The 19,924-nt window shown below is 57.6% G+C and overlaps 1 protein-coding gene across 2 annotated transcripts in view; it reads right to left on the bottom strand.

Annotated features, from left to right (window-relative positions):
- Elfn2 (extracellular leucine rich repeat and fibronectin type III domain containing 2) overlaps positions 1–5,846 on the bottom strand; it is a 48,583-nt gene extending 42,737 nt beyond the window's left edge. Inside the window, exon 1 of one of the 2 annotated variants that reach the window (XM_060389082.1) lies at positions 5,502–5,846. The gene's annotated coding sequence lies outside the window, so the exon portion shown is untranslated. Of the gene's footprint in view, positions 1–5,084; positions 5,358–5,501 lie in introns of those variants that run through there. The other variant, XM_060389083.1, reaches the window with a different exon arrangement.
- Between the last annotated feature and the right edge of the window lie 14,078 nt (positions 5,847–19,924).

Genomic DNA, 19,924 nt, shown 5'->3' with positions numbered 1-19,924 from the left:
AAATTGGCTGCGAGAGCGTCAGAGGCTGCGGCTGCAAATTCTAAGCACAGGGAAGTAAGGCGGAAAGCAGCGGCCGAGCCGGGGGCGGGCGGCGCCGGGCGGGGACCGGCAGCCGCAGGATGAAGCCGGGGCGGCGAGGACCGGCGGGACTAGCCCCGGCCCACCGGATACAAGCCTCCTCTGGGACACCTTCCTGGCTCTACACCCCCTCCTTCGCGCCGGCTGCGGTGCGCAGCCGCAGGCCCGGCTCCGGGTAGGAACTGGTGCTCTGTCCAAGGTGCTGGGGCAGGCCCTCTCCAGTTCTCTGCCTCCAAGGCTGCTGTACCAGAGGTGCCACCTCGAATCCGGGACCCCAGACTGGATTCTTGATCACCTGTGCAACAGGAGTGCCACCAAGGGGCGTTGAGGGACTTTGTGAGGGGCTCTCGGAATCCACGCAGAACAGCATTCAGGGCAAGCTAAAGACTGTCAGCCCATATCCACCTGTGTCACCCCAGGCAGGTCCTTAGCTCAGGCTCCTTGGGAGAGCCACGATGGCCTTGCTACCCCCCCATAGCCTGGGAAGAGTCTCAGAAACCCGAAAGCCAAAAGGAACACGTAACAGCCTCATCCGTCCGCAAACATGAATGAGTTGATCATCAAGGACAGCATCAAAGCGGGGTTCCTGGACCCTCACAGCATCCTGTGGGACCGAAGTCACATCGAGCGAGGCCTAAGAACCTGCATTTTAACAGGCACCAGACAGCTGCATGCTCCAAGCCAGTTCTGCACGGCTCCTCAGCCCAGCACTCCCGGGCCTGTATGGTTGGTCCCCAAACCCCAAGTCTAGACTTGACCCTCTCAAAACTCTCTCCATTCTCCCCTACCTCCCTGGCCCTGGCCCACACATGCTCTCTCCACCTGGTCAAGCCCCGCTCCTCCCACCCTCCTGAGGCTGACAGCCAAAATCCTCCAGTCAAAATTAAACAAGAGGAGAGAGAGTTTTTCATGCTTCTCCAGCACAGAGCAGGTGCTGGCTCAAGGGAGCTCTAGGGTGCTCAGAACAGAAGGCAGCCCAGCCCCTCTGCACCCCCCCCCCGCCAGCCAGCCTAGGGCTTCACAGCACCTGCCTGCGGCCCACAGCCCCAGCCCTTCCTACTCAGAGCACCCACTCATGAAGACCGGCTGTCAAGCCAGCCCTACTGTGTGGCGGAGGTATAGGACTCGTTTCCAGGGGCGCTTGTCTGAGCCCCCGGGGCCTGCTGTTCTCCCCGAGTGAACCGTGTACATATGTGTGCGCCATCTGAATAGGAAGGGTGTCACCCACCCTCGGGGAGATGAAAGGAACACGGATTCTGTGAGCGTCTTCCGAGGACCTATGGAGTCTGGCGGGCGGCGGGAGAGACAGACCTGCTCAGCGAGGAAGCAGATCTGTGAAATATCCCCCCCACACACACACACACCACCCCCACCACCTCAGGCCCAGGTCACGAGAAGGGCAGGAAAGAGAGGTGAACAGGCCCCAGCCTCTGTCTCTCCAGGACCCCAGGAGGACTGTAGCAGAAAAGAGACAACACTCAGGAGGGAAACCGAGTCAAGTCTGAGTCTTGGGGCTGGCTCAGAGGAGACAAATCAGCAACACTTGGGAGTCAATTCCCATAGTCCCAAGAGAGAAGGGGTGATGAGCCTTGCCCTCTTCCTGCTCATGACACAACCCGGGGTGGGTAGAATGTCACTCCCAGACCCTCTTCACTTCCTGGACTGGTTCCTGCACAATTCAGAGGGTAAGAAGTACAGGCTGGAAGGAGCAGGAAGTGTACAGACACACATGCACACACACACACACACACACACACACACGTATGCATGCATGCACTGCCAAGTACCCACTAACACAAGGCTGGAGGCACCGTGGAAGGCCAGAATCAGAGACCTGCCTTCAGGGATGTCACAGGCCTGGGTGGAGGCAGAAAAGAAAGTGGGATGGGAGAGTAAAACCAGAAGCTGGTTGGCCCAGGGTCTCCTCCCACTCTTCTATCCCTGCAACCATCACACTAGGCTTCCCTCACCTACTGCTTCCCACATGGCCAGGTCCCTGTCCACCCCCATTTACAAATGACTGGCATAAGGACGAGAGGACCCTAGTGACCGGGCACCCAAAGATGGAAGGACCCAGGCCCCCTGGGCCATGGTGTTTACCAATGAATGGACTTTGTCTCAGAGTGCTCCCTTGAAGTTCCAGGGCTAACTCCGCTGCTGTGTGGCCCTGGGCTGGTCTACAATCTCTCTGTGTCTTGTCTGTGAAATGAGGAATAACGATTGGATTGCTTTTACAACTCAAGGACTCTGTGGGATTGAGCAAGAGCCGAGGGTGAGTTAGAGATTGGACCCCAAGCCGGGCCCTCAGCAGGGCCGGTGGGACCTTTCCCTAATACTCTTCTCGGCATTGCCACCGTACTGCTCATTGCTCTCTGGAGCTAAGCCCTTCCTCTGGCCTGCTCAGCTGTCTCTCCAGTCCTCAAGACCTCTCTCTGAGGGCTTCCCCGGGCGCTGAGTGCAGGGCCAGGCTGAAGGAAAGGGCTGCTCTGTTATCCCGAGCCCACCAGCCACCGCGTCAGGGCCTCTGCCCTGGGTGATCATTGAACCAGAAGTTAATTTGATCGGGGATCAGCCGGGACAGCTGGAGGCAGACGACTGAGTTAGCCTTCTGGAATGGTCTAACCCAAGCAGCCTGACAGGTGCCGGAGTATCAGGCTGAGAAGAACGGACTCCGCTGGTGCAGTATGGGAGGCAGGGAGAGCAGTTTGGGGCAGGAGAGGACCTGGACTCTGGAACCGGCCTGGCCTCAGCTGTCAAATTCCAAGGTAAACAGCCACTCCCTCCCTACAGAGCTTATTTCTGTGGTCCCAGCACTCCATTCTGCGCCCAGAACTGCCATAGGGTGACAACAGGATCACATCAGAGAGAAAGCAGAGGGACGAGACCCTGGATCCTCCCCCCTGGAGAAGGGGGGTGTGCCCGTCTCTGTGGGAGCCACAGCCAGTCAACCGTTCAACGTACCTGTCAAGCTGGCTCTCCCCACCCCCTCTATGGCACAACGGTCCCCTTCCCCGTTGACCTGGTGTTTCCCTGCAGCCACCCTGTGGAGGAAAGAATGTACTGAACTCAGTTTCCCCGAGTGCCGGTAACAGCAGCCAGCACACCCACCTCACAGGGCTGCTGTGAGACCCCCAGGAAAGAAGAGAAGCAAATTCTTTGCAAAGTTCAACTTAATCAAAACAGCATGGGGCGGGGGCAGAGAGAGGGGGGCTGCCCTCAGGAATGGAAAAATGGATCTGGCACAGACTGGATTCCGCCTCATGTGCCAGACATGGAAAGGCCTGCTACAGTTCCTGTGACCCCCGTCCCCCTCCCATCTGGCAGGGAAGTGGAGAGAGAACACCTGAATCACAAAACTCAGAAAAAGGCCCCGGGCACATGGATGTTCCAAAACAAGGGTGCCCGAGGTATGTGAACTGCTGGGACAAGAAGGCCAGTACAGCAAACCTAAGAAGCTAAGAGGTGCCACATTTGGGAGGATCAGACGCATTCTTCCCTGAGGGGCAAGGTCCTTAAAAAAAGGGGGCCCATGCCCCCTGAATTGGAGACCCCTTGGGAAAGGCTGCTTGCTCTGAGGCTTTATCCCCTGTCCCTCTTCTCCTCTCTCCCGGGGCAGGGGAAGGGGGGACCTGACGACACTCAGCCCCACACAGTGACATCATAGGCCCAGGCCCATGAGGCTGGCCCTCACACTGCTGTCCCAGTGACGTCACCTATAGCCTGAAGCTGATGTCACACGCCGAGGTTCTCACTGACATCACACACACACATTTCTAACTCCGTGATGTCTCCCTATTCTTCTCTTCCTGCCCAAAGGCTGTTGGTCCGGAGATGCCCCCGTCCACCAATCATAGCAGTAGGGCCCATAGGCAGCTGAGACAGCACCGGTGTGCGTCCGCCCACACACCAGACGTTAACATGCGTGTGCGAGCCCACATGCACTGCTGTTGATCCAGATATGACACGTCCCACAGGTGTCCACGGGCCACAGAAACAGTGTGAGCCGAGCACGCGTGCGCACATGCGAGCACACACACACACACACACACACACACACACAGGCAAACACGCCTCGCCCCCGTGCTGCAGCTCCGGAGGGTGCCCCTCCTCCATCAGTGAAGCCAACGGCCAGAGCTGCAGCTCCTGCTCCTTTCCTCCAGGTACCGCCAGCAGCTGCCCTTTCCCCAGCTTCTCCCACAGCCTGGCCTGCTGACAGTGACATCCGCAGCCGGACACAAGAGCTCGCGCACTCAACACACACGCACACACACGCCAGCCCAACACCTGTATCTCTCAGTGAGGGACCAACCGCAGGGTAGGAATGGTCCAGAGCGCTGGAAAGTGCTCGGAAGTGCCACATGCCTCCAAAGCTGACTGAGACTGCGAGCTGCGTCCCCGGCTCGGCTTGTTCTCCTTGGTCATGCCTGACACGCCGAGGCCTGTCAGCCTCCATCCGCCACACAGTCTCCCTAAGTGCGCAGATTCACACCCTGAGAGACGCACAGACACACACACACACACACACACACACACACACACCAGCTCTCTCCCCTCCAAACATTCCGAGGAAGCCCTGCTGGCCCAGTGTGTGTGTGTGTGTGTGTGTGTCAGCACGGGGTCTATCCTGAGTCAATGCACATCCCTTCCCACGTGCATATACCACCCCACCGGCCAACACACCCACCCTCCTCCCCCTCCTAACCAGTTGCAGTCCACACACAAACACACACACACACACACACACACACGCACGCACACACCACCCAGCAGTGGCCGGGCCCAGTCAGGGCTGCAGTCTGCCGGCTCATGCCTCTGTGCCTGTCCCACACCAGCCCTACCCAGAAGGAAAACCCAAGCCCTTTCGAGTGTCCCCACGAACCCTAACTCGGGTCTCCCTACTAAATTCACAGTGCTCCCGAGAGAAAGGAGGACGAGCCGCACCCGGGCCCCCTCCCCCCAAGCCAGCCACCTAGGATCCCGTCACCCCCCCCCCCCCCCCGCCTTACCAGCGAGACGAATTCCATGACCCGCCAGGACTCAGGGAAAAGGGGGGGCGGAGCCTCTGGTTCGCCAAGATGGGGGCCGGAGAGGTGCGGTGTGGTACTGGCTGGCAAAGCTTCTGCACCACCAGCCCGCAAAGGCTCACCTCGGTGCTCGTCCTCCCTGCCCTCCCACCACGCCTCCGCCCAGCCTCGCCCCCACCACCACGCGCGAGGTGGTTCCCCCGGGGGTCTCGCGGGGATCCCCTAGACCGAGAGGAACCCGGAGCGCCTCTCCCTGGCTCATCCTCCCCTCCCGGGGTCCCCGGCCAAGCCCCACCCCCCCGCCGGAGGCCACGGCGCCCTCGGCACAGCCCGGATCCCCCCAGGTCCCAGCCAGCCAGCCGCCGGCGGCTGGATCCGGATCCGGAGGAATCCACTCACCTCCGGTCTCGGCTGGGATCCGGGCGGGACGCCGCCTCCTCCGCCTCCGCCTCCGCCTCCGGGGCAGCGGCTGCCGCGGGTGCGAGTGTGCGCGGCGGCCGGGCCGGGGCTCTGCGCGTGTCGTGTGTCTGTGGCGTGGCCCGGGCGTGTGTGTGTCTGGGAGCGTGCGTGTGCGCGCAGACACGGCCACCCCCGCCTCCCGCCGCGCACGGCTGCCGCCCCGCAGAGGGCCCGGGCGCCGGGCGGGGGGTGGACCTCAGGGGCTGGCGAGGGCTGCGGCCCGATCCCTTCCCAGGCCTCCCCGCCGCGGACCCTCCCGCCCCTCCGCCACCAGCGCGCTGCCACACACGCGCCGCGGGGCGGGGGCCTGGGCCGCTGCGGCGGCGGCGCCCCGGGAGGTGGCGGCACCGCCGAGCCCCGGCCCCCCCCACCCCGCCGAGCGACCACCACCCCCGACCCCGCCCCGCCTCGGGCACCCCTCGCCGGGCTGTGTTTCGGTCTCCTCCCCTCCCCTCCCCCGCCCCCTCCGGCTCATTCAACAGCTGCAGGCAAAGTTGCCCTAGGTGCGGCGCCCGCTCGAATACGACCCCACCCCCGACCCTGCCCCGAGCTCATCCCTGGCCGCCTGCGCCCTGACCCGGGGTCCCCCGGTCACCCCTGCCGTGGGGCTGCTGCCTTCCCATTTTGCAGACGGGATGGCTGAGGCACGTGTGCAGGGTGCTTGCCCCAAGGTGACGCCGATGGCGGAGTCTCCAATTCTCGCTGCCTCCAGGGCACTTCGCTGCCTCACCCCATCCCCGAGGGAGGAGATACCCCCCAACACGCACACCACCTGCAACCTGATTTGGGGGCTGGGGGTCTCCCTGCACGACAGCGGTAGGTAGGGAGAGGCTCTGCCCCCCGGAGCTGGGCACATGAGCAGCGGGTGGTGGAGAGTCCCGGTTGGTGTCGGGAGCCCCCCGCCCGCCAGCCGCTGTGACCCGCAAACCCAGACAGTGGAGCTCTGCCCCGCGGCCGGGCTTTGGGCTTCGCCATCACTTTTACGACCGCGGTCGCCGGTGCCCGGCCTCAGGTGGTGCCCGGTGGCTCAGCCTGGCTGCTGGAGCTCCTACCCAGGACATCTCGTGTAGGCCTGGGCTGAGTCTGGACGGGTGAATGGGGACTGATGGATAGGAGTTGCTCGGCTGAAGGGAGTGGTGAAGGGTAGCCCAGGCCGTGGGGACGACAAAGTCACATCCGAATGTATGAAGTGCAGAGGGACCCACGGAGTTGGGTATTGCTAGAGCAGAAACACTTCCCTCTTGTCAGCCGAGGACAGGCCCTCCGCCGAGGATGGGACCGGAAGGGTAGAGGAGCGCTGAGGCGCAGGCCACCTGTTATGTCATGTCACCGTACAGAGAGACTGGGGGACCTCCCACCTCTGGCCTCCAAACCTGTATCTTTGACTGGCAGGCACATTCCTGCATACACAGAAGGTCCTCCTTGCAGACCCAAAGAAGCCTAATGCTGCCTCTGCCCTCTAACCTAATCCCCTTCCCTGAAGAGGGAGCGGGAGAGCTCTGCGTCCCCCACCCCAGGCCGGGCGCCAAGCAGGGCCCAGCTCCCTTGGCGCCCTCCCCAACGCCAGGCCCGCTTCTGGCGAGGAGACAGCTGCCCCTGCGCCCTCTGGCGGATCAGATCCGCAGCTGCAGAAAGTGCCCTGTGTCTGGCGCGTGTGCTTGGGAGGTGGGCACTGGCAGAGATCTAACAAATCCGCCCTGGCCCAAATCCCCCTGAGCAATGGCTCCAGAGAACGCCAGGCACCGAACTGCAAGGTGGCATTTCTGGTTTCATCTCTGTGCGTTTCCCAGTCATCAGCCCAGCCTCAGTTTCCTCCTGTACGAAATAGTTAAGTCCTGGCCAGACCTGAAGGCAATGCATCCTTTCTTGTACCATCCCTTCTCTCCCAGGGCTTGCAAAGCTGGCTAACCCTCACTCAGTGGTAGTTCTGAGCTTGCGTGATTCCAACGTTCTCCCTTTAAAGACTCGCCCTTGTAGGGCATCGGTAAACTGTCTCCAGTGTCCCCCTCTCTGATCTCTTGCTGCTCCACACAAATGATGACGACAACATTGGCTTGGACTAGGGGTCATTGTGGACCACACCGTCTGGATCCTCAATTGGGCCTTCTCTATCCCAGTACTGTCCAGTGTAACCTTCCCCCACAGTGGGAATGATTTAAGGAGCCACGCACCTCATGTGACTAGTGTGTGGTTAAAACACGTGGCTTCTCCAGCTGCAGGCCTCACTTATCATTTTTATTTTGATTGATAGAGACTTAAGTGGCCACATGTGGCTTGTGGCTACCACGTTATCGAACGTTTGGGCACACAGTAACCTCCTGGTTGAAATAGCCCGGAGTGCACCCCAGGATCCTGAGCACTGGGTCACGACTGTCCTGTAACAGTCTCCTCTCCCTCTCTCATCTGTTTAAGCCCTCCAGAGATGGCCCAGAGCCCAGGCAGGCAAGCAGATGTGGCCGCACAGCAGCGCCAGGTGATTGGCATCAGCTGCCTGGGCGCTGGCCGGCATCGGCTGGCCTTGTCTGCCTCAGGTGTGGCTGCTGAGGCACACACTAAGCCTTCTCTTCTAGGGGATGAAACCCAACCTCCCCGACTTTGCTCTCTGTGCTGGCTAGTCCGACGGCAACTTGACACAGGCTAGAGTTACCTCAAAGGAGGGAATCTCAATTGAGAATGTGACTCCAGGAGACCCAGCTGTTTGACATTTCCTTAATTAGAGACTCACGGGAGAGGGCCCAGCCCATTGTGGGTTGTGGGAGGTGCCATCCCTGGGCTGGTGGTCCTAGGTTTTATATGTGTGTGTGTGTGTGTGTCTGTATGTACATGTATATGTATATGTATATAAAACAGGCTGAGCAACCCATGATGACAAGCCAGTCAGCAGCACCCCTCCATGGCCAGTGCATCAGCTTCTGCCTGCAGGGTCCTGCCCTGTCAGAATTCCTGCCCTTAGCGCTTCAGGCGGTGACATTGTTATGCGGAAATGGGAGTGAATAAACCCTTCATCCTCAAGTTTCGTTTCGTCACGGTGTTTCATCACCGCCACAGGATCCCTGGGACATTCTCATAGGCCCTTTGAAGTTGGGCCCTGACATCCCTTCAGCTTCTCTCCCGCCACCTAGGACGTGCTCTGTGAGCCAGCAGCACAAGGTCAGCCCTTTCCAGAACCCATCACGAAGCTCCCACCCCAGACTTTGTCCTTTGCCTGAGAGGACTTTCTTCCCCCAAGATCCTCCCTCCCCGCCTCCTGCCGGACTGTCTGGCACAGGGCACTATTTGAAGCCCACCTCCCGCATGAACCCTCTAAGGAGCTGGAGGTTACTTTTTCCCTCCTGCAGCTCCCAGAATACTCTAGAGGCTGTAGTGGCTGACGGAGCATGTGACGTCACGGTATCATCCACTTCCGTCCTGTCCATGGCCGAGGCCTTCCCTTCTGTGATCATTGTTGTCGGTGACCCTTCCCTAACTCATCCCTCATTTGAACACCCCTATCAAGGGGCCCAGTGCCCTTTTCATATGTCACTCTAATTAACGGACTACATAAGCAGCCATTAAGGGCTTGTGTTTTGGGCAAACCAGTCTCTCTCCCTCTTCCCATAATATTCCAAACCCTTCTCATCCCACAACCATGAACGGTCTTCATGGGGTGCGAATCTGGATGCCCCTCCCCTAACCGAGCTAATTGCTGGGGAGGTGGAGTGGTGTGTGGGCAGAAGGAACAGCTGTATAGGAATCGTCCCAGAATCCCAGTGTCCACAGTAACGTGGTGGCACTTCCGGCCTACATCCCAGACCTCCACCCACCCTGGGGTCTTCTCACAGGGCTGAGGAGTGGGCCCCATAGCCCACCAGCAAAGCGCCCTCCATTCCTGAGTTGGCCAAGGGTGGCTCACATTCCAATGACCGCACTAGCTTGGATGTTTTTTTCCTTCCAGAAGGCCTTCTGTTTGGGGGCTTGGAGAACAGAGAAAGAGAAGCCTGGGGATGGCAAGTGCTGCCTGCACTCAGCTGAGTAGCAGGATGCGCTCTTGCTCTTCAGACATATGTAAATTTTTTTTCCCTTGATCTTCATGCCATTTGGGTAGATGCTAGGAAATTAGGTTAAGCGATCCTCAAGCCACAGCTACAGCACAGGAGCATAAGGTGTCAAAATCCTGTTGGGCCTCTGGTGCTGGGACAGAAAGCTCAACCTACTGCAGAGGAGAGGCAGGGTCCAGAGGGCACATTTGAGCTTAGGAGAAAACCCTGTTCCGTGCCCAACATGGATGCCTGATCCCAAGAGCAGGGAGAGATGAGGACAAGGGACATAGATGCCTTCTGGGCAAGGGGTCCCCAGATGGGAGCTGTCTTGTTTTCCTGGACACTGTGACAGGTCCAGGAAGCAAGGCAGAAAGCCAGGGTCAGGGGTCAAATACTTCTGGGTCCTAAGAAGGAGGAAAGACCTTAAAGGTGGGTGGCCGGAGAGCGTCACCAGGAGGAAGAGTAAGCTACTGTCAGGAGGAAGAGGATGGAGAGGGGAGCCCACAGGGAGCTAAGCCCTTCCCTCGACTTCACCCTTCCCACCTTCTCTGCCCTACTTCCTTCAGGAAAGCCTGCCAGCTTGCCATATCCATCATCTGTCATGTAATGAATTACCTCCCAACTCCACAGCTGGAATCAGCAATAACAAAGAACAAGCTTACCACTCAGGTTCTAGGATCCAAAGTGGGAGGGAGGGGTGTGTTCTCCAACGCCATCCCTGCCCTCTGAGGCCAGGCCAAGACTGAGGACCTGCTTGGTGATGCTGGCTACGGATGACAAGTAGGTGTAGGCTGAGCCCCAGGGCAGGGAGGGCACAAGAGCGCCCCTGGTGGTGCCTTGGGATGCAGGCAAGTTCCTACTGTGAGGGAGGCCAGGGCCCTAGCCAGGCACAGAGGAGGGGCTGAGGGAAAGAAGGCCCTGATGAGAAGCCACCTGACGGTGCACCTGTCAGATTGAGGCTGAATCCACTCGTCCTCCCCCTGAACACTCGCGTCAGTCCTCCTTGCCACCATGCCTGAGCCCTATGCCCAGCACTCCACAACACTGCGTCCTGGGTCCCACAGGAATCCCATCCATTGAAGGAGGTCCTGGGAGCCAGGTCACAGGTCCAGCCAGCCTGTGTTATTAGGCCATCTATCTGAGGGAGGCTGAGGAAGGTGGCACCCCACCCCACCCCCGATTTCTCTCTGGTCCGGAACTGGGGCAGTCAGGGTCTCCTGGGAACTCAGAGGTCACTGGCTTTGTAGCCAGGCTTGTGACCACTGACCTGCTGCTGGCTCCCGATCCACGTGCTGCAGGGACCAGAAAGCTGCTGAGTGGCTGGTTTCTTCATCTTCCATCTCTGCTAAGAAACACCCAACCTGGGGCTGACAAGATGGCTCAGCAAGTAAAAGCGCTTGTAGCTGAGACTCGAGTTCAGTCCTTCCAGGCTCCCAGTGAATCCTCGCAATAAAGCACCCATTCCTTACGTTGGCACAGGGAGCCTCCCTCCCGCAGCCTGGCCGCACTGCATCTCAGCCAGCAATACTAGCTTGTCAGGGAGGCATTTTCTATCTTTTAAGCTCTGGGCCAAGGGCTCAACAAGAATTAAAGTCCCTGTGACAGCGATATTAAGCAATTCCACCATGGTCACAGAGGTGAGGAGCAGCGTGATTCAGATGGAAGTTTTGTTTGTTTGTTTGGTCTGGTCTGGTCTGGTCTGGTTTGGTCTGGTCTGATCTGGTCTGATCTGGTCTGGTCTGTTTTGGTTTGGTCTGGTTTGGTTTGGTCTGGTTTGTTTTGGTCTGGTCTGGTCTGGTTTTGGTCTGGTCTGGTCTGGTCTGGTCTGGTCTGGTCTGGTCTGGTTTGGTCTGGTCTGGTCTGGTCTGGTTTGGTTTTGCCGACATCCCGTGCATGGCCCAGGGCCTCACATCTTTTCTGCGTGTCATCCCTCGCCCCACTCACACCCAGCCATTTCCCAGGGCCTTGCCTTCCCAACATGCTCTCCATCTAGAACTGAGGGTCTAAGAAGGTCCTGTGGGTGGTGAGTAGCTGAGCTTCTCCTGACCCCCAGGTATAGATGAGCCCTTGTGGCTGGTCCTGAGGTACTCAGGCTCCAAAGCCAGTGGCCAGCTGGGTGTCCCCGAGACTGCAGCCCCTGCCTCCTTCAGACTGTCCCCTCACAAGTTCCCCACTTGTTCAGACCCACCTGTTAGCCTCCCAGCGTATTTTCTGTTCCAGGTCTGACCCAGGACAGGACACTGTGTTCAGGCACCGTCTCCTGGGGCCTGTGACAGTTTCTCGGCCCATCCCTTTTTTTTTTTTTTTTTTTTAATGGCCTTGAAGTTGTGAAGGACTGGCCAGGGACTGCGTGGAATGTCCCTTCGTCTGAGTTTGTGGCTCCTCCTTGTCATTGATCTGGATTGCAGGGGACAGAGCAGAGCCGGAGGTCATGGTGGCCACATGACACAGGTCTGTGAGCAGGGAGTGTTCCTCGCTGATGTCAACCTTGGTGGCCTATAGGTAGCTAGGGTGTGTGAAGAGTAAGTTCTTTGCTTTAGGGGAGGGGAGGGAGGGTCATTCTGACACCTGTCACCTCACAGCCATTAAGTTTTAGGCAGGGCAAGTGGGACAAGACCCCACCTCTAGGAACAGGAGGGCGACATAAGCTGTGCCACCGAGTGTCCATGAAGACTGACCCCAAACTCCCTAGAGGTCAAGACCCTGTGAGACTGACCTGGGAACCAGGAAGCCACCCAGGACACTGGCAGGCTTGGCTGGAAGAGGAGGCAAACTCTGGCCCAGGGGCCTCGGGAAGGAAACAAGCGGGGAGGGGCACTGTGATGGAGAGGAGGGACAGAGTGAAAGGGCCATGAGGCCCCACAGGAGACAGCAGAGCCCAGTTGTCAGGGTGGGAGGGAAATCTCAAGCCCCCAAGTGCCACAGCCTGGGGCCAGACCCCCAGGCTCCCATTTCCCAACACAGGGATCTCAACAAAGTCGCTACTCCCCAAACTCATTGGAGGTTCTCTCCAGATCCAGGTTTGACCACCCTGCGCCCACCCGAAATACGGGATTCCGAGCCAGCTCCGCCTCCCACCTGTATCCCCCTGTAGACTCTGATGGCCAAGAGAGACTGACACTGTAGGATCCCGAGTCCACAGCAGTACCCAAGGCTGGGGACTGCAGAACTCTGCAGAGGGCACAGGGCTTGGCTACGCCACCCCGCCCAGCCTTAGAGCCACCCACCCCTATTGTCTGATGCCTTGCTCTCTCTCCCACCTCCCTGCTGGCCTCCACCATCATTCCCAGGTCTGCCCTGCCGCCCCAGCCACCCTACTCAGCGGTTGCCACTTTCATGAGGCAGCTCCTCAGCCCACCCCGGGGGCAGGCAGCAAGCGAGCAGCTCCGGGTGCCGCCTGCCATTAAGCTTCACGTCTCTTGAGTTTATGGCTCTAATATCTTTGCCAGGAAGCTCCAAGCACTGAGGTTCAAGATGTCAAGGGTCAGACTCCCCAGAGGGCTCTCCAGCCTGCTGTCTGCCCACAGTTTGGAGGTTTTAGAAGGAAGGAGGAGCCTCGTTAGAATTTCATTCACTGGTGTGTCTTTTTTTTTTTCAACATAAAGTTGTGCTTGTGCGTGCGTGCATGTGTTAGCGAATTGAACCTCCAGAGTTCAAGCCTAGAGGGCCAGCGCTCTACCGTGGAGCCACGCCTAGCCTAGAACCTTTCAAATGCACATGCATTCACTTAGCCATTTGTTTGTTTGTAGTAGTTTTTACCTTTTGGCTTTTCTGAGACACGTCTTCAGTAACCCAGGGTGGTCTCGAAGCCACCACGTAACCAGAGATAACCTTAAACTCCCAATCCTCCTGCCTCCACCTCCGGAGTTCTGGCCTGCAGGCATGCGCTACCTCACCAGTGTGCTGAGCTGTGAGATGGGAGGGTCTCACTGGCTCCATAAAGGTGGCTGCAAAGGAAGCAGGCTTCCCTTTGCAGGGTGTGGTAGGTGACCCTCCTGTGTGTTAGTCTTCCTCGCCCTTATCATTCCCAGAGGTGAAATGCGGTAACCCCCCCCATCCCTCCCCGGACTCGGTGTGAGCCCTGCGCATGAACCACTGAGAAAAGAGTTGTGGCATGTGTGACTGGTTCAGGCCCCTACGACATGTCTCTGGGAGCCTGTGAATTTTTACCTTTTCTCCTGCAAAAATACATACATACATGCATGCACACATAAAAAGAAAACACACACACACAAAACCAAGGTGTCCCTTAGGGAGGCCACAGGAGAATTCCTATGGCACCTGCAGAATGAAGGCAACAGGTGTAAAACTGATGACCTCTGTGACTGATGGCAGATCAGAGACACCAAACCAGAGGTGTGCGTCCACGGGGCTTGCTGAGTAGAAAAGCCAGACACAGAAATCTACCGCAAGGACATTTTTGGAAGCCAGTGGCGCTCTGCATGGCAAACCAGTTATGCCAGTGGCAAAAATATCAGCGTGTGTGTGTGTGTGTGTACACGCACATGTGCTTGTGTGACGAAGGAGGACATCAGGTGTCCTGCTCTACCACTCTCACCTTATTCCCCTGACACAGGCTCTCTCACTGACAGCCAGCCCAGCAATCCTCCTGTCTCCACTCCCACCCACCCCCCGCCACAGTGATGGGTGACAGGTATGGTCATACCAGCTTTGTTTGTTCCCTTGGGGTTTATTGTTGTTGTTTGTTTTTTTGAGACAAGGTTTCTCTGGGTAGCCTTAGCTTTCCGGAACTTGCTTTGTGGGCCAGGCTGGCCTCGAGGTCACAGAGATCCGCCTGCCTCTGCCTCCGGAGTGCTGGGTGACAGGTCTGTGCCACCATCACATCTTTTGAGCTGGGTGCTGGGCATTGAACTGAGGCCCTCAAGCTTGCACAGCGAGCACTCTCACCCACATAGCCATCTGCCTGGCTCCAGCCTCTCCTTTTCCACTGAGTGAGAAGCCCACACCGGTGAAGCCACACTCCCCACCACCACCAACATCTCCCGGTCTCCCCTTCCGGCCAGGTGCTGAAGCCAGCTGCACAGCCACCTCGGCCCACCCTGTGATTCTAGTCATGTGACGAAGACAGCCTCCAGCCTCAGCTGCACACCTCTGCACCCAAACCTCCCACCCTGGCTCCCATCTTCCCCTGAGCCCTGGATGACCTTGCCACAGCAGGAGCTTGCAGACAAGAAGGCGCCTGGCCTTGAGACAGCCAAAGAGCAGACGAAAAGAGAGGAAGGGGCAGAGACATGCCTCAGTGACCTACTTCCTCCAACGAGGCCCCACCTCCCACACCCCAATAATGCCGTCCAATGATGAAGACTTTAGTGACAATCTGGAGATCAGGTCAGAGCCCTCGGGGCAGGCCGTTTCCCCCCCCCCAAAGGCCCACCTCAGAACAGTGCTGCATTATCACTGAGTCTTTGGGGTGCTTCCTGACAAGCAAAACGCCACAGAACTGCTGGGGGATGGCGCCCTTGGAGATGAGGGAGGAAAGGCTTTAAAAAGCCCTTCTCTGTGACACAGTAATGCCATGGAAAGCCACTTTGATTTGGAGCAGCGCGCCCCGGCACACCATCCCCTCGGCACCTTGAACAATCTGCTTGTCGCCTTGGATCCAGGATATAATCCTCACATTCCACAAAAAGATGCCAAGATGCCGTGAAACTGGACCGCGGAGAGCGGACTCCTTGATCCCCGCGAGGCCTACTCTGAACCGGTCCTTGATGTTTTGCTCCGCCGCTTAGAGGGAGAAATCGATGACACAGTGACGAGCATATTAAGGACCCACGGCTGAGTGCCAGCCGCAGCCAACAGGCAGCCATCCTCCGCACTCTGCCATCAAATGCATCTGAAGTGAGGCGGCCCAGTGGCCTGCCGCGTGCCAGCTCCCAAGAGCGCGCGATGAAGGAGGCCAGGGCCCAGGGTGACAATGGATTCCAGGCACTTGCAGGCCACCCTGCCGCAGCCGCAGTCCCCTGGCTTGGCGAGATAAGAGGTGAAGGAAGGAGGCCGGAGAGGTACCTCAGCCCTTGAGAGTCATGGAGGAAGTTCGGTTCCCAGCACCTACATGCCGGCAGCCACTCCAAATTCCATGTGCCGGGGATTTAATCCCCTTTTCTGACCTCCAAAGGCACCAGGCACACACACACACACACACACACACACACACACACACACACACATACATACGGGCACCAGGCACACACACACACACACACACACACACACACACACACACGGCACACACACATACATACGGGTAAAACACTCACATACGCAAATTTAAATACGTGTATCATCTCAATCTTTTAAGAGGGAAGGAAAAAAAAAAAGGCAGCTGGTTACCCAAGCTCAGAAAAGGCAATGACACCCCTGGACAGCATTATGCAGAGGAATGTGGACCTACTGTGTGTCTCGAGCTAGCTCCAGGAGACCCAGTGTGAGACAGCAACCAAAGGAAATGATTAGAAGCAGATCCGCCCCTCTCAGGGCTAGGCAGACACAGACAAGGACGGTTCCGGTGGTAAAGCGTTTTCGCCAGGATCGTGAGAGCCTGGCTTCCATCCGCAGCACCCTGACAAAGAAAGCTAGGCATGGTGACACTCATCTGTAATCCAAGCCCTGGGGAGCTGCAGACAGGAAGGTCTGGGGCGCTGTGACCAGCCAGCCTAGCCTATTTGGTGGTGTCCAGGCAGATGAGAGACCCTGCTTTGAAAACAAACAAACAAAAAAATGAAACAGCAGCTAAGGACATCCACTGGCCTGCACACACAGGTCCACCCATGAGCATGTGTGTCCATATGCATTCTCACACCCATACACACTCACATACACACACACACACACACACACACACACACACACGCACTCATGCATGCACATCTGAAAGAATCATCCCTTTGAGTCCTACAAAACTATTGTGTGTGCTTGTGTGTTAATGTGCGCATCTGTTTGCCCATGTGTGTTGAGGGCAACACAAAGAATCTCGTTTAATAACTCTCCGTCTTATTTTTTGAGGCAGGGTCTCTCACGGAAGCTGGAACTCCCCCATCCAGCCAGCCTGTCTGGCCAAGGAGCCCCGACCATCTTCCTGTCTCCTTCTCTCAGGGCCCGGATGACAGGCACGCTAAGCACCATGGGAGCCAAGGATCGGAACTCGGGCCCCAGTGCGTGTATGGCACCTTACTGAAGCATCTCTTCCCCAGCCCCTGCAGAGCTGTGTGTGAAACTGTGGCATGATGGAAACAGCAGGGATCCACTGGTCTCGCCGTGTCTAGGTGTTCTGCTCAGCGTCAGGAAGCTCACTTGCATCGCCAGCTACGCTCACCGCTGGCATTCCAGATGCTTTTGGCATCAGCCTCAGCGTAAACCCTGTGCCCATTTAAGTAAGAACCCCGGGCCCCGCCTCTCGGCCACCGGCCACAGCAATTCTCCGCATGTGTGCATTTCACCCTCCTGGGGGCCTTCCGTGAATGGAAATGCACATTTGTGTATTCCTCTCCTTCAACGTGTTTAAGGTCCGCCAGGGCTGCGCATGTCCTCGTCTCCCTCCTCCTTGAGGCCGCTGGCCAGGCAGCTGCTCTCCTGGGTTTGGCTATTGCTATTAATGAGGCTAGGACGCGTGGATGTCTGTTGGAGCCCTCTCAGTTCCTTGAGTGTGTCCTTAAGACTGGAAGGGGGGGTCACACAGAAGCTGGCTCTACCTCCAGCTTCTAAAGTTTCTGTTTTTATTGCATTTACTTATTTTGTGTGTGTGTGTGTGTGTGTGTGTGTGTGTGTGTCCACACTTGCGCATATATGCATACATACAAATACATATGCCATGGTGTGTATAGAGCAGTCAGAGGGCAACTGGCAGGAGGTAGTTCTCTCCTTCCTCCGTGTGGGTCTTGGGGATCCAAGCTCAGTTCTTCAGGCCTGGCAGCAAGCATCCTTACTAAGCCATCTCAACAGCCCTCTCCATTCAACTGCTCTTCACTTCCTAATTTGCCTTTTACTTTATGTGTGTGAATGCTTTGCAGGCTCGGATATATGTGTGCCGTGTGCACGAACGGTCCCCAAGGTGGACAGAAGAGGACATCGGATCATCCCCTGAAACTGCAGGTACAGATGGTTGTGAGTCCCCAGTGGGTGCTGGGGACAGAACCTGGATCTTCTCTCTGCAAGAGCAGCCAGTGCTCTTAACTGCTGAGCAGTCTCCGCATCCCCGGAACCCAACATCTTAAGGAACAACAAACTGTCTTCTTTGCATCCACGCCATTTTGTAGTCTGTGACTCATTTTAAGCTCTACAAGTCAGGTGCAGGCCCCAAGGAGGCACGGAGTCCACCTTCCTTGTGGTCAGGTCTGTGTGTCTGAGCGGCCTGCCCGTGAAATGCAGGAATACAGGAAGCACCCCCTGCCCCACCACACTCCCTTTCTCTCACCTGCAGTTGTAAGGTCACCTGACTGTGGATGGCACCCCAGACAGATGGGTCACCACCGCTAGGACACTGCTGAAGTTGCTTCAGGCTTTGGAGGGAGGGAACCAGGAGAAATCGCTGACCCGCCCCTAAGTCAAGCCTCCCCACAGGTGACCCCTCAATGTTAGAGGGTGACCCTCAGAGCAAGACACCACCGTTGCCATTTCCTGAACACGCATCTTAGGAAGGGAGCCAGGAGGTGAAACAGCGCAGTCTCGGACCAGCCATTTGTCCCACTCTGGTGCTTCTCCCATACTTCATGCCATAAATCCCCTAAGCACCCCAAAACCTGACCCTCGGGGAGATGACGTGAGGCTCCTACCTCCTTCAGTTTGGCTAGCTCATGAATAAACCCTCTTCTGCAAAAACCTGTCCTTTTGATGACCGGCTTACCACACAGTAGACAAATGGGGTCCCCTCCTCAAAATCTCACTGCTGCTCAGTAAAGGCCACATTCCCAGCAACTGCTGCACACTGAGCCCTTCCCAGGGTTAACGATACATCCTCACCACGCCCTCTCCTTTATAGGCGACGTAACTGTAGCCCAGAGAGGGTGAGCAGCTTCCCCAGGACCACACAGCTGGGAAGCAGAAGAATCCAGGATCAGGTGGTGGTGGCACACGCCTTTAATCCCAGCACTCAGGGAGGCAGAGGCAAGCGGATCTCTGTGAGTTCGAGGCCAGTCTGGGCTACAGAGTGAGTCCAGGATAGCCAGGGTTACACAGAGAAACCCTGTCTCAAAAAACCAGAGAGAGGGAGACAGAGAGAGAGAGAGTCCACATTCATGACCCGGAGCTGTGTCTAAATCCAGACTCATCTCTGAATTCACTGAAGGAGACCTGGGGGGCGGGGGGCGGGGGGCAGGATTGACATCACTCAGACACAAGATCTGAGGTCTCTCGGAATCCTACGGTATCTCTCGGAGCTCCACAGTCCCCTCCCCACCCTTCGAGAGACAAATCTCCTCCCCGTGGCAGTGGCTGGCGTCCCCCGTAGCTGCAGCAGGCTGTGCCCGGGATCACAGCCCCGCCTCGTCAGAGCCCGGCAGCAGCTGAGAGCAAACATGTCTCCGCTTTGTCACAGAGTAATAGACTCTTGAAAAATCACGTCCGGGGAGGATCGCCGCTGAAGCTGATACTCTGCGCCTCTCTGTCAGAGAACCTTGGACCTACAGACTAACCATCTCCATGCAGTTGGGGCGTTGGAGCTGCCCATCAGGGTTTGGCGTGGCCAGGAGGTCTAGGGGTGCAGAGAGAGAGGGGTGCAGGGGTGAGGGGCTCAGCCTGTCACTGTGCTAGAGCGCTCGGTCGGTGGCTGAAGCCCGGCTCTGTGGCTGATGGTTTTTAATTATGTAAATCAGCCGAGGGCCTGCGCCTGGCTTGGGCTCGGCTGCATCCATCAGCTGGCAGCAGAATTAATCAATAAATAACCAGCTGGATGGGGCCTGGGCATGAGAACCAGCCACGCCCCACCCCCACCCAGCTGGAGGGAGGGGAAGGAGCATGAGGGCCACGAACTGCTGCTGACACAGGTGCACGGCCGAGTGTCCACCGTGCTTAGCCATGGCAGTGGCTACGATAGACTTGTGTATTAGCACAGGTTAGATGCGCTAGCTCATCCCAGAGGCGTCATACACAAAACACACACGCACAGCCCCCTAGTGCCCTGGCACACCCAGGATCGCAGCCAACTGTGTTCACAACACCCTGGGGAGCTGGCTGGGCCAGGCTGAGGCTTGTATCTTAACAAGCAGAAAGCCCAGAGAGGGAACCTACCCAAGATCATGTCCAGGGGTCCTCCTCCCTTCCCCCAGCACTGCCCAATAGTGCCAAGAGGCTACAAGCCCCAGGAAGCTGAAGAAGCGAAAAGGGGTGTCA

The sequence above is a fragment of the Meriones unguiculatus genome, chromosome 8 (assembly GCF_030254825.1).
Source record: "Meriones unguiculatus strain TT.TT164.6M chromosome 8, Bangor_MerUng_6.1, whole genome shotgun sequence".
Taxonomy (NCBI): domain Eukaryota; kingdom Metazoa; phylum Chordata; class Mammalia; order Rodentia; family Muridae; genus Meriones; species Meriones unguiculatus.
The sequence above is the reverse complement of the archived record's forward strand: the minus strand, read 5'-3'. Positions and strand labels throughout refer to the sequence as shown.